Genomic DNA, 15529 nt, shown 5'->3' with positions numbered 1-15529 from the left:
TGCAGGGTGAGGTCTGCAGGCCAGTGGTTCCATGCAGGGTGAGGTCAGCAGGCCAGTGGTTCCATGCAGGGTGAGGTCAGCAGGCCAGTGGTTCCATGCAGGGTGAGGTCAGCAGGCCAGTGGTTCCATGCAGGCCAGTGGTTCCATGCAGGGCGAGATGTGACGCTTCTGGAGAACCGTGTGTCCGACCGACTCGATACCGGGCAGTACTCCCTTTGAAGTCGGTGGGGGGGGGGGCGAACGGTTCTCTAGTTACGTGCATTACAACCGTACACACACCACACACACACACGCACGCACACACACACACGCACGCACACACGCACGCACGCACGCACGCACGCACGCACGCACGCACGCACACACACACACACACGCACACGCGTGCGCGCAGACAGAGACGTGGGGCACATTTATAGTTGGGTAGAAACATTCCGACGCGACAGCGTCAGTGTGTGTCACACAAATTGCCGTCCTCCTCCTCTCTCCCCCTGACGGTGCGATGTCGGCGTGCCCTCGGGGGGGGGGGAGGGGGGGTCGTCCCGGCCCGCGGCCCGCCGCCGTCTCTCTCTCTCACTCCGCTGTGGGGGGGGGGGGGGGGGGGGGGGGGGGGGGGGGGGGGGGGCGGGCTCGCAGCGAATCGGATCCGCTACATTAGTCATTCAGATGTAGCATTTCCACGGGGTCGCTCGGTCACCTTCTGTGAGCACGCACTGTGTGTGTGTGTGTGTGTGTGTGTGTGTGTGTGTGTGTGTGTGTGCGTGTGTGGCGCGTGCGTGCGTGGGGGGAAAAAAAAGAGAAGAATCCTCAATGGAAACAGGAAACGGCCCCCCCCCCCCACACCCCATTAAAATAAACAGCAGATCTACAAGCTCAGGACGAGTGGCGGACGAGACCCGTCCTGAGCTTGCAGCTCTTCATTTCCCCCCCCCCCCCCCCCCCCCCTCCCACCCCTCCCACCCCCCACTTCACCGCGGTATACTGAAGCATACCTTAATAGCCTTAACCTTTTATTAAAGCATATTCTTCCTGCGTTCTGCCCAGGTCTGTTTCCTCTCGGCGGTGTGGAAGGCGAAGCGACGCACAACGAGACGAGACACGGTGTGCGGGGGGGGGGCACGCATTAGTCACCGTACATTAACCCATTCTGAACGGGAACCCATGTTGGTGTTAGCATCATGTTATGCTTTAGCTATTGAAAAATAGCAGATCTACAAGCTCATAGCGCGCCACTCGGTGGAGCTTGTAGGTCTGCTATTTTGAAAAATCGAAGAACGACTGACATTTTTTAGAATCTGATCTCAGGTCAGAATGGGTTAATCAGACCAGTGTGTGTCCAGTGGAAAACCTCGTATGAATCTCATCTCAGGTCAGAATGGGTTAAGCTCTGAGAGAGAGAAGAGAGAGAGTCTACGCCTCGCTGACATTCTCACAGAGACGTAGGTATAGCTAGACAGACAGACAGACAGACAGACAGACAGACAGACAGACAGACAGACAGCGTTCCTCTCCTGTTTCCTGGAAAAGAATTAAGGAACATTTCCACAAACACGTCATTTGAAAGCTTTTTTTTTAGTTTTGGTTGTCTTTTTCTATCTAGGGTGTTGGTATTAGTCCTCACTCTGGCACGCACACACGCACATGCTCACACACACACGCACACGCACATGCTCACACACACACACGCACACAAGCACACGCACATGCTCACACACACACACACACACACACACACACACACACACATGCTCACACACACGCATGCACGCACACACACACACACATGCTCACACGCACACACACACACACACACACACACACACACATGCTCACACACACGCATGCACGCACACACACACACACACACACACACACACACACACATGCTCACACACACGCACGCACACAAGCACACGCACATGCTCACACGCACACACACACATGCTCAGACACACGCATGCACGCACACACACACACACACACACCACACACACACACACACACACACACACACACACACACACACGCATGCTCACACACACCGCACGCACGCATGCACCCAATTTTACAATGACAAATTTGACAATATAGTTATTTATCAGACGCTCTTAAATCCAGAGCTACTTACAGTAAGCAGTAGAACATCAGTCAGTTGATTTATTTTCATGCAGGCTTTTATTCAGACATTTATATTTTACTCATGATCAGAGCTTCCGTTGCACCAGACTGTACGACGGAAGCATTTATATTTGACTCATGATCAGAGCTTCCGTTGCTCCAGACTGTACGACGGAAGCATTTATATTTAACTCATGATCAGAGCTTCCGTTGATCCAGACTGTACGACGGAAGCATTTATATTTTACTCATGATCAGAGCTTCCGTTGCTCCAGACTGTATGACGGAAGCATTTATATTTTACTCATGATCAGAGCTTCCGTTGCTCCAGACTGTATGACGGAAGCATTTATATTTTACTCATGATCAGAGCTTCCGTTGCTCCAGACTGTACGACGGAAGCATTTATATTTCACTCATGATCAGAGCTTCCGTTGCCTCCAGACTGTACGACGGAAGCATTTATATTTTACTCGTGATCAGAGCTTCCGTTTCTCCAGATTGTACGACAGGAAGCATTTATATTTGACTCATGATCAGAGCTTCCGTTGCTCCAGACTGTATGACGGAAGCATTTATATTTTACTCATGATCAGAGCTTCCGTTGCTCCAGACTGTATGACGGAAGCATTTATAGTTGACTCATGATCAGAGCTTCCGTTGCTCCAGACTGTATGACGGAAGCATTTATATTTGACTCATGATCAGAGCTTCCGTTGCTCCAGACTGTATGACGGAAGCATTTATATTTGACTCATGATCAGAGCTTCCGTTGCTCCAGACTGTATGACGGAAGCATTTATATTTGACTCATGATCAGAGCTTCCGTTGCTCCAGACTGTATGACGGAAGCATTTATATTTGACTCATGATCAGAGCTTTCGTTGCTCCAGACTGTATGACGGAAGCATTTATATTTTACTCGTGATCAGAGCTTCGTTGCTCCAGACTGTATGACGGAAGCATTTATATTTTACTCGTGATCAGAGCTTTTCGTTGCTCCAGACTACAACAGAAGCGTTTGGACTTTGCGAGAGGCAACAGTCCTTGCAACGCGAGACTTCGACACTAACTCACTTTCTTCCCTGAGTTCGTAAAACTCCTCCGCAGCCTCAAAGTGACCCAAAGTTAAGTTAAACTCACATTTAATGACATTGGATCAGATTAGACCCCCAGGCAAGACTTGTTTTTTGCTGTCGTTCCTACCCAGGTTATACCTTGTTTGTTATCCTTATTAAAAGTTAAATAATATAATGCATATATCTATTAACCCATTCTTGGCGGGAACCCCTTTTGGTGTTGGCATTATGTTATGCTTTAGCTATTGAAAAACAGCAGATCTACAAGCTCATAGCGCGCCACCGAGTGGGCGCGCTACGAGCTTGTAGGTCTGCTATTTTTGGAAAATCGAAGAGCGACTGACATAGAAGACATTTTTAGAACCAGGTCAGAATGGAAAACTGTCAGGATGTAGAAGACATTTCTAGAATCTGATCTCAGGTCAGAATGGGTTAATTAAATAAAAGAAAGGCAACATTTTAATTAGTAGTGATTGTCTCTGAAAGAGCAGACCCTCGGGGGGGGGGGGCGGGGTGGGGGGGGGGGAATTCTGATGAAACACAATATAGTATTTTAATCTCATTTAGGATAATTAATTAAGTTACCACATCGTCCCCCTCCCATGACCTCTGCTGCTCTTCGCTGGAGGTCACAGCAATGTTGGTTTTGACGGAATACTTTTTTTATTTAGTTTTAGTCATAGTTTTAGTCTTTATTTAGTTGTAGTCGTCGTCTCTTGAATTCCATTCCATTCACTTTTTTAGTCACGTTTTAGTCATCTTAAAGGGGGTGTCAGTGATTTCAGTCAAAAACCCTTAGGTTTCGTTTTTGCCTTGGGACACGAGCTTTCATCCAATCAGGATAGAGAACAAAAACGAAACCTAAGGTTTTTTGACCCCCAGGGGTTAACTGGGGACAGGGAGGAACTCCTTATATGGTCAGCACACTTTATAGTAGAGAGGATTATCACAACAAAACAAAAAAGATAAGTGATATTTGAATTAAGTGACATCACTGACTCTACCTTTAAAGGTTTGAGTGAATGTAATGTCTTATGGTTGATTTAGTCATCTTAAAGGTGTTACTGTTGGTCCAGTTTGAGTGAATGTAATGTCTTATGGTTGATTTAGTCATCTTAAAGGTGTTACTGTTGGTCTAGTTTGAGTGAATGTAATGTCTTATGGTTGATTTAGTCATCTTAAAGGTGTTACTGTCTAGTTTGAGTGAATGTAATGTCGTATGGTTGATTTTGTCATCTTAAAGGTGTTACTGTCTAGTTTGAGTGAATGTACTGATGTGAACTGTATTAATTGATTGCCATTGCCCGAGTCCCGTGGTGGGAGTTCTGCTCTGGTTTTGGTGAAGTATATGAATTCACAAAACCATAGTGTCATTTGTATTGTTGAACTATTTCTATCATATAGCTCAACTTTCGTTCATGTTTGACCCTTCTATATCACATGTTTTTGTCTACGCCCCCAAAAAATAGTTCCATGTGATAGAGGGGTCAAAGTTGAAAATTATTGGCAAGTAAATGCCGAAAGTGGCAAGTAATGCTGAAAATAGCAGATCTACAAGATCACAGCACGTCATGCTGCGGCGCGTTGCACATTGTAGATTTTTGTAGATCTGCTATTTTACAACCAAACTAATAAATACAATGACTTGTCTTTTAGTTCTACTGGATCTCTTCTCCACTAGTCCCTCCCTATAACATTTAGTTCTACTGGATCTCTTCTCCACTAGTCCCTCCCTGACATTTAGTTCTACTGGATCTCTTCTCCACTAGTCCCTCCCTGACATTTAGTTCTACTGGATCTCTTCTCCACTAGTCCCTCCCTGACATTTAGTTCTACTGGATCTCTTCTCCACTAGTCCCTCCCTGACATTTAGTTCTACTGGATCTCTTCTCCACTAGTCCCTCCCTGACATTTAGTTCTACTGGATCTCTTCTCCACTAGTCCCTCCCTTACATTTAGTTCTACTGGATCTCTTCTCCACTAGTCCCTCCCTGACATTTAGTTCTACTGGATCTCTTCTCCACTAGTCCCCTCCCTGACATTTAGTTCTACTGGATCTCTTCTCCACTAGTCCCTCCCTGACATTTAGTTCTACTGGATCTCTTCTCCACTAGTCCCTCCCTGACATTTAGTTCTACTGGATCTCTTCTCCACTAGTCCCTCCCTGACATTTAGTTCTACTGGATCTCTTCTCCACTAGTCCCTCCCTGACATTTAGTTCTACTGGATCTCTTCTCCACTAGTCCCTCCCTGACATTTAGTTCTACTGGATCTCTTCTCCACTAGTCCCTCCCTTACATTTAGTTCTACTGGATCTCTTCTCCACTAGTCCCTCCCTTACATTTAGTTCTACTGGATCTCTTCTCCACTAGTCCCTCCCTGACATTTAGTTCTACTGGATCTCTTCTCCACTAGTCCCTCCCTGACATTTAGTTCTACTGGATCTCTTCTCCACTAGTCCCTCCCTTACATTTAGTTCTACTGGATCTCTTCTCCACTAGTCCCTCCCTGACATTTAGTTCTACTGGATCTCTTCTCCACTAGTCCCTCCCTGACATTTAGTTCTACTGGATCTCTTCTCCACTAGTCCCTCCCTGACATTTAGTTCTACTGGATCTCTTCTCCACTAGTCCCTCCCTGACATTTAGTTCTACTGGATCTCTTCTCCACTAGTCCCTCCCTGACATTTAGTTCTACTGGATCTCTTCTCCACTAGTCCCGTCCCTGACATTTAGTTCTACTGGATCTCTTCTCCACTAGTCCCTCCCTGACATTTAGTTCTACTGGATCTCTTCTCCACTAGTCCCTCCCTGACATTTAGTTCTACTGGATCTCTTCTCCACTAGTCCCTCCCTTACATTTAGTTCTACTGGATCTCTTCTCCACTAGTCCCTCCCTGACATTTAGTTCTACTGGATCTCTTCTCCACTAGTCCCTCCCTTACATTTAGTTCTACTGGATCTCTTCTCCACTAGTCCCTCCCTGACATTTAGTTCTACTGGATCTCTTCTCCACTAGTCCCTCCCTGACATTTAGTTCTACTGGATCTCTTCTCCACTAGTCCCTCCCTGACATTTAGTTCTACTGGATCTCTTCTCCACTAGTCCCTCCTTGTCAAAGTTCAGAGAAATGTATATGTGTGTGTATTAGCCCTGTCTTTGTATAAGGTTTGCGACTGTGTGTGTGTGTGTGCGTGTGCGTGCCTGTGTGCGCTGGCTTTGAATGTCTGCCCTGGAGACCGGGGGGTTAATAGAGTCCGCGGCAGTGGCTCAGGGGTCAGTCTTCAAAGGTGCATAATCTGGGGATTAACACACACACACGCACGCACGCACGCACGCACGCACGCACGCACGCATGCACGCACGCACACACACACACACACACACACACACACACACACACACACACACACACACGCTCTCTCTCTTCCTCTCAGTTCTTAATGAGGGTGGTTGAAGTTTAATCTGTCCATTATATCCGCCAATAAGTCCATGAAAAAGATAAGCGATATATTATTGACCCTTGACCCCTGTGTGTGTGGTGTGTGTGTGTGTGTGTGTGTGTAGAACCCTGCTACTGTACGGTCATACAGTAAGGAGTTGAGACTCCATATCCGTGTTGAAGAGGTTGAGGTTATCAGAACGCATTAACCCAACTGAGGACCCGCGTTCTGTACAAGATGTCTGCTAAATCATGACCATTTTCTGAAAAAAACATCAGGTTAACTCAAATTATTTCATGTCAAGGACCCCCAACAATTATCTGTGTTTGGCCGCTGACCCCCCCCCCCCCCCCCCCCATCTGAAAATATGTAGTTTCCAGGGGACCCTCTTCCAAGCAATAATACACTATATAGAATGCTTTAAGTTGAGCCTTTGCATAGTCGAGGCTAGGGCAAGTGCTAAGAGCTAAGATGGAGTCTGAAGAGGTGTGTTTTCAGACGTTGGAAGATTGGGAGTGAGTCTGTAGTTCTGACTGCAATGGGAAGTTCACTCCATAGTTTAGATTGGGAGTGAGTCTGTAGTTCTGACTGCAATGGGAAGTTCACTCCATAGTTTAGATTGGGAGTGAGTCTGTAGTTTTGACTGCAATGGGAAGTTCACTCCATAGTTTAGATTGGGAGTGAGTCTGTAGTTCTGACTGCAATGGGAAGTTCACTCCATAGTTTAGATTGGGAGTGAGTCTGTAGTTCTGACTGCAATGGGAAGTTCACTCCATAGTTTAGATTGGGAGTGAGTCTGTAGTTCTGACTGCAATGGGAAGTTCACTCCATAGTTTAGATTGGGAGTGAGTCTGTAGTTCTGACTGCAATGGGAAGTTCACTCCATAGGTTAGATTGGGAGTGAGTCTGTAGTTCTGGCTGCAATGGGAAGTTCATTCCATAGTTTAGATTGGGAGTGAGTCTGTAGTTCTGACTGCAATGGGAAGTTCATTCCATAGTTTAGATTGGGAGTGAGTCTGTAGTTCTGACTGCAATGGGAAGTTCATTCCATAGTTTAGATTAGGAGTGATGTCATTGTACTTTGGCCTATCCATAGTTACTCATAAGGTGAAAACAGGAGGGATGTGTTGCTGTGAGTCTGTCCACTACGGTGGTCAACTTATCGCCTAAAAGACGATATGAACAGGCCATTAGGGGGTGAGGTGACCAACACTGCTGCTGCTGTGTGTGTGTGTGTGTGTGTGTGTGTGTGTGTGTGTGTGTGTGTGTGTGTGTGTGTGTGTGTGTGTGTGTCTACCTCAGATAGAGAGAGCAGAGGGTTTATCAATTACACACAATAATAGCAGAGCCTTGGGCGGGGGGTAAGGGACTTAGTTGGTGACACAAGGTAACAGAGCTATTTGGATTTCTGCAGACGCATGCACGGACGCACGGACGCAACGCACAGACGGACGCACACACAGACGGACGCACACACACGCACACACACGCACACACACACACACACACACACACACACACACACACACACCACACCCCTCTCTCTCTCTTTCTCAGGGTCTTCAATAAGTGGATTAATGGAGCCAGCGGTGGCTCTTGTTCCGCCTGGAAAGAGATCAATCGGAATCGAGGCAGCGAGCGTATTAAAAGGATTATAGATTAGCAATTAGATGTGTTGGGACTCCCGGGGCGTGCGAGGGAAGCCACAGCGCTCGCTTTATTTTAACCCCTTGAGTCCGGGTTGAAGGCGCGCGGGTGTGTGTGTGTGTGTGTGTGTTAAAACTATAAACATACGTGTTTTATAGAATACAAACCTAAGATGAGATATATAGCAGATCTACAAGCTCATAGTGACGTGCTGTGAGTGTAGGGTATAGGGATGGAGCTCGTAGATTTTTTATTGATAACCAGCTCCTTATCGATCGGGTTCTAATCGATCCCACTATCGAACGGTTTCTATTATTTTGAGGTTAGACGGGTGACGATACATTCTGAACAGAACCAGTATCTTTTACTCTATGGACCTGTAGATACACTGTAGTCTACTAGTAGAGACGATACACTGTGAACAGAACCAGCATCTTTTACTCTACGGGCCTCAAATACTGTACGTTTCTAACAGACCGGAAGGAAATGGACCTTTCCTTTTTTGACCATTACAATAATATTAAATAAAACTTAACTGGTTAATATTTTATTTGCTACTTATATAATTATATGTCACTGTAAAAGCGTAATGTTGTTTAACCTTGTGGATCTGCTGAGAGAGAAATGAAGAGAATTCGTGTACATCTTTTGAACAGGCTTTTTATTATTATATAGATTTTAAGAGAAAGAAGACGTTTATTTTTGTCAGGTCTTGTTGGGTTAACCCATTCAGACCTGAGGACGATTCTTCAGATTCCTTCTAAATAAATAAATACATAAACTTCTGTTTCTAGTCCAGTCGTTCTCTAACTATTTCATGTCAAGGACCCCCAAAAAATAATATAAAAAAAATATATATTTCTATTATAACAACACAGTGAGCTGTCCATGGTGCTGAAGTGTGTTTCTATATAACACAGTGAGCTGTCCATGGTGCTGAAGTGTGTTTCTATATAACAACACAGTGAGCTGTCCATGGTGCTGAAGTGTGTTTCTATATAACAACACAGTGAGCTGTCCATGGTGCTGAAGTGTGTTTCTATATAACAACACAGTGAGCTGTCCATGGTGCTGAAGTGTGTTTCTATATAACACAGTGAGCTGTCCATGGTGCTGAAGTGTGTTTCTATATAACAACACAGTGAGCTGTCCATGGTGCTGAAGTGTGTTTCTATATAACACAGTGAGCTGTCCATAGTGCTGAAGTGTGTTTCTATATAACACAGTGAGCTGTCCATGGTGCTGAAGTGTGTTTCTATATAACACAGTGAGCTGTCCATGGTGCTGAAGTGTGTTTCTATATAACAACACAGTGAGCTGTCCATGGTGCTGAAGTGTGTTTCTATATAACATCACAGTGAGCTGTCCATGGTGCTGAAGTGTGTTTCTTTATAACACAGTGAGCTGTCCATGGTGCTGAAGTGTGTTTCTATATAACACCGTGAGCTGTCCATGGTGCTGAAGTGTGTTTCTATATAACACAGTGAGCTGTCCATGGTGCTGAAGTGTGTTTCTATATAACACAGTGAGCTGTCCATGGTGCTGAAGTGTGTTTCTATATATCACAGTGAGCTGTCCATGGTGCTGAAGTGTGTTTCTATATAACACAGTGAGCTGTCCATGGTGCTGAAGTGTGTTTATGTAGTTCCAGGGACCCCCCCCCACCACCACCACCACCAGAAGCAAATATTTTAGTTTAAAACGTTAGGAGAAATAGCAGACCTATACAAGATATGTAGATCTGCTATTTCTTTCAATAGCTAAAGTATAACATAATGCCCAATCACGCTAGCTATAGTGTTAAAACACCAACGGGGATTCCCGTACCGAATCGGTTAAGAGACTTTAGGTGAGAGAGAGAGAGAGAGAGAGAGAGAGAGAGAGGGGGGCAGATATACCCCCTGGGGGTCCCACACACACACACACGGACCGCTGCTGCATCTTGGGACCCTCGCGGTTCGAGACCCCCCAGCCGTACCGTAGCGCGCGCGGCTCAGGGTTCATGTGAGGTCGCCGAGGTCAGACGGACGACCTGGCTTTGATCTCTGCTGTGACACGTTGCTTTTAAAGCAATAGAACCAGTAAGACGCGCAAACGCGGGAAGCGAACGCAGCTCGTACATATTTGGGTTTTGGACGTATAGCTGCTTTGGGGACTCCTTATATGGTTATGGCTGAGTCATGGTGACACAAATCTCTCAGCTCCATATATGGGCACAAAAGCGGGACAGACAGACAGACACACAGACAGACATGATCTGCTAGGTCTCATAGTAAGTGCTCTCTGCATTCGCAATAATAAAATCTATATTTTCAGGATTGCTTTTTTTTTGTTACTTTGCAGTCGTCTGGCAAAGACGACGTCTCTCTCTCTCTCTCTCTCTCTCTCTCTCTCTCTCTCTCTCTCTCTCTCTCTCTCTCTCTCTCTCTGTCTCTCTCTCTCTCTCTCTCTCTCACAACGCGTTGTAAGCTTGTAGATCAGCAATTTCTGCATTTCTTTCACCTTTTTTTTTGCGTGTAAAAATAATGAATTCGTCAGTAATTTCTTCATTATCTACGCTGTGTATTTTGTTTTTGACTATGAGACATTAGTTTTAGTCGACTAAATGTCATGCAATTTTAGTCGACTAAATCTCAGTCGTCGTCATGGCTCAGTTTTCATTTAGTTTCCATTTAGTCGAGGAAATCAACACTATGGTCTGGAGATGTAGTCCAGCAAATTAACAAAACGCGTTTAAGTTTTGGACTTTTTTTGTGTTCATCATTTCTGAGTCTTTAACTTTACTCAGACAATTATACTTCTTAGTACCACGGTGCTGCATGGACACTATACTTCATAGTACCACGGTGCTGCATGGCTGGCCCCCCCCAAAAGAAAACAGCTGATCTGCAAGTTTACAGCGAACCGCTTAAGATTAAGACCTTATTATTGTTCTTTTATACGAATCGATTTCCGAGACGAAAGGCCCGTTAAATCGTTCCAGTCATCCGTGAATATATCAATGTTTTCTTTCTCTTCTTTGGCTTTGGTTTTGTTTTCCGTTCTGGAGAAACAGCAGATGTTTTTTTTACAAAGAGATGATTGTCCTGAACATCAGAGTACAGTAAATACATAATGTATTATTCTTCTGGGCTGTGATGAATTATATCCTGGATGTTTTGGCGACTGAAGTGCATCCACAGCTCTTTGTCGTCCAGAACAACATTTACAGACTATTTGATCCATTGATCGATTGATTGATTGAAGTATGTATTAACAGTTTTGCAGATTGGGTTCGTTTCACATGAAAGCACAACTCAATGCGAAAACTGTTACTGTGGACCAGGGGGTTCCCAAAGTGGGGTCCGGGGACCCCCATGGGGTCCTTGAGGGAGCTCCGGGGGGGGGGGGGGGGGGGGGATAGTCATAGGAACCAAATGGACCCCTTATGGGTCTGTAACTCTGAGAGTGTACAAATGGAACCAAATGGACCCTAACAGGTACGTTTGGTTCCATTACAACATGCATGGGGGTCCCAGAGATAGAATGTGGGGTCCCAGAGATAGAATGTGGGGTCCCAGAGATAGAATGTGGGGTCCCAGAGATAGAATGTGGGGTCCCAGAGATAGAATGTGGGGTCCCAGAGATAGAATGTGGGGTCCCACAGATAGAATGTGGGGTCCCAGAGATAGAATGTGGGGTCCCAGAGATATAATGTGGGGTCCCACAGATATAATGTGGGGTCCCAGAGATAGAATGTGGGGTCCCAGAGATAGAATGTGGGGTCCCACAGATAGAATGTGGGGTCCCACAGATAGAATGTGGGGTCCCAGAGATATAATGTGGGGTCCCAGAGATAGAATGTGGGGTCCCAGAGATAGAATGTGGGGTCCCAGAGATAGAATGTGGGGTCCCAGAGATAGAATGTGGGGTCCCAGAGATAGAATGTGGGGTCCCAGAGATAGAATTTAGGCCTTGATGGCGTCGTAATGACGGATTTTACACTTGCTGAAAATAGCCGATCTACAAGCTCACAACGCGTCGCAGCGCGACGCGTTGTGAGCTTGTAGATCGGCTATATTTTCAGCATGCGACAAAGTGTAAAATGACACTCGACCTCTCGTCCACTATAGTCCCTTCCTAACATTTTAGTCTGTATAGTTTTTATCTGTTGACAAGATTTGTCAATACATTTAGTCTTAGTTTTAGTCATCATAGCTTAGTTTTCGTTTAGTTTTCGTCAGTGGAAAAAGGCAGTCGACGAACATGTTTTTCGTCTTGGTTTTAGTCGAGGAAAACAACACTGTGGTGTTTCTGATTGGCAGCATTTTGGACGTTGTTTCCAATTAGTTTTGTCTCCCGTGCTCTCTTCAGATTCGAGTGAAGGAATGGAACGTTTATCATCCAATAGGAAAAGAGATTAAGAGGAAAATCCAATTAACGTCCGAAATAATATCACAACAAACATAATTGCTTTATTTCTTGGGCTCGTTGCGACGTTCGGCCTCCATGCAGACCTCATGGCTCTTCTGAATGCAAATGCGGCCGCGGCACATTCTAAAAACAAATCCTAAAAAAGCTCATGTTTCTACATCAGCGGTGCTCAACCTTTCTCACGTCAGGGACCCCCAGAATGATCTGTATTTGGCCGTGGACCCCCATCTGAAAAATATGTTGTTCCAGGGACCCCCCCCCCTCCCCCCCCCGGAAGGACCAGGCAATAGTTAACATCCTCTTTAGCTTCATAAATATCCTCCGTAGACATGAGGAACTTCCCGTCGAGACAAATGCCTTGCAAATTAATATTTTTCCAAGCGTCAGAGTTTGGAAGCGCTCGTTATCAGTGAAGCAACCCTCCTGCTGCCTCCTGCGTGATGTGCCAATTCAAAACGGGTGGTGCGCCTGGGCCGTGGAGTGATACTCAACGAGCGCTCCCAAAACTCCAACACTCCAACAAAAATAATCACCTGCAAGGTTTTTCTTGACAGGAAGTAGCTCTTAACTAAATAAAAAAAATGAATTACTCAAATCTCGTACATCTCATGTACGATATAATACTCATATCATAATCACTCATATATATATATAATATATATATATATATAATATATAATGATATATACGTATATATATATATATATGATATATACACGCATATATACTCATATCATACATAATACTCATGTACGATACAATAGTATTGAATCACAACGTTATGACACAGTTGGATACAATAGTATTGAATCACAACGTTATGACACAGTTGGATACAATAGTATTGAATCACAACGTTAAGACACAGTTGGATACAATAGTATTGAATCACAACGTTATGACACAGTTGGATACAATAGTATTGAATCACAACGTTAAGACACAGTTGGATACAATAGTATTGAATCACAACGTTATGACACAGTTGGATACAATAGTATTGAATCACAACGTTAAGACACAGTTGGATACAATAGTATTGAATCACAACGTTAAGACACAGTTGGATACAATAGTATTGAATCACATCGTTATGACACAGTTGGATACAATAGTATTGAATCACAACGTTATGACACAGTTGGATACAATAGTATTGAATCACAACGTTAAGACACAGTTGGATACAATAGTATTGAATCACAACGTTATGACACAGTTGGATACAACAGTATTGAATCACAACGTTATGACACAGTTGGATACAACAGTATTGAATCACAACGTTAAGACACAGATGGATACAATAGTATTGAATCACAACGTTATGACACAGTTGGATACAACAGTATTGAATCACAACGTTATGACACAGTTGGATACAACAGTATTGAATCACAACGTTATGACACAGTTGGATACAACAGTATTGAATCACAACGTTAAGACACAGTTGGATACAATAGTATTGAATCACAACGTTAAGACACAGATGGATACAACAGTATTGAATCACAACGTTATGACACAGTTGGATACAACAGTATTGAATCACAACGTTATGACACAGTTGGATACAATAGTATTGAATCACATCGTTATGACACAGTTGGATACAATAGTATTGAATCACAACGTTAAGACACAGTTGGATACAATAGTATTGAATCAAAACGTTATGACACAGTTGGATACAACAGTATTGAATCACAACGTTATGACACAGTTGGATACAACAGTATTGAATCACAACGTTATGACACAGTTGGATACAACAGTATTGAATCACAACGTTATGACACAGTTGGATACAACAGTATTGAATCACAACGTTATGACACAGTTGGATACAACAGTATTGAATCACAACGTTATGACACAGTTGGATACAACAGTATTGAATCACAACGTTAAGACACAGTTGGATACAATAGTATTGAATCACAACGTTAAGACACAGTTGGATACAACAGTATTGAATCACAACGTTAAGACACAGTTGGATACAATAGTATTGAATCACAACGTTATGACACAGTTGGATACAATAGTATTGAATCACAACGTTATGACACAGTTGGATACAATAGTATTGAATCACAACGTTAAGACACAGTTGGATACAATAGTATTGAATCACAACGTTATGACACAGTTGGATACAATAGTATTGAATCACAACGTTAAGACACAGTTGGATACAATAGTATTGAATCACAACGTTAAGACACAGTTGGATACAATAGTATTGAATCAAAACGTTATGACACAGTTGGATACAATAGTATTGAATCACAACGTTATGACACAGTTGGATACAATAGTATTGAATCACAACGTTAAGACACAGTTGGATACAATAGTATTGAATCACAACGTTATGGCACAGATTGTGTTAACCCATTCTGGGCGGGAACCCCAGTGTTAGAATCATGTTATGCTTTAGCTATTGAAAAATAGCAGATATACACGCTCATAGCGCGCCACCGAGTGGCTACGCTACGAGTGGCTACGCTACGAGCTTGTAGGTCTGCTATTTTAGAAAAATCGAAGAACGGCTGACATAGAAACGTAGCTTTTTCAGAAAACGGTCAGGATGTAGAAGAACATTTTTTAGAATCTGATCTCAGGTCAGAATGGGTTAAATATGGAGATACGGGGTTTTTCCGCTTCATGGCGATGGATGAAGGTTATTGATTTTTCGCGGTTGAGCGTACTCCCCCCCCCCCCCCCCCCGCCCCCTCTTCAGGGGGCGGGGACGCGTTGAAACGCCGCAAACGAATGGAGTCCCTGATTGGTTGTGACAGCTCCATCGGACGTGATGGACGGG

General features: G+C 44.2%; 1 protein-coding gene across 1 annotated transcript in view; it reads right to left on the bottom strand.

The window, feature by feature from the left end:
- LOC308332469 (thrombospondin type-1 domain-containing protein 7A-like) overlaps positions 1-15529 on the bottom strand; it is a gene marked incomplete at both ends in the record, with an annotated part of 118552 nt that overhangs the window by 88012 nt on the left and 15011 nt on the right.

The sequence above is a fragment of the Protomyctophum bolini genome, assembly GCF_963924005.1.
Source record: "Protomyctophum bolini genome assembly, chromosome: 17".
In the NCBI taxonomy this organism is placed as follows: Eukaryota; Metazoa; Chordata; class Actinopteri; order Myctophiformes; family Myctophidae; genus Protomyctophum; species Protomyctophum bolini.
This window is presented reverse-complemented; position numbering and strand designations above follow the sequence as displayed.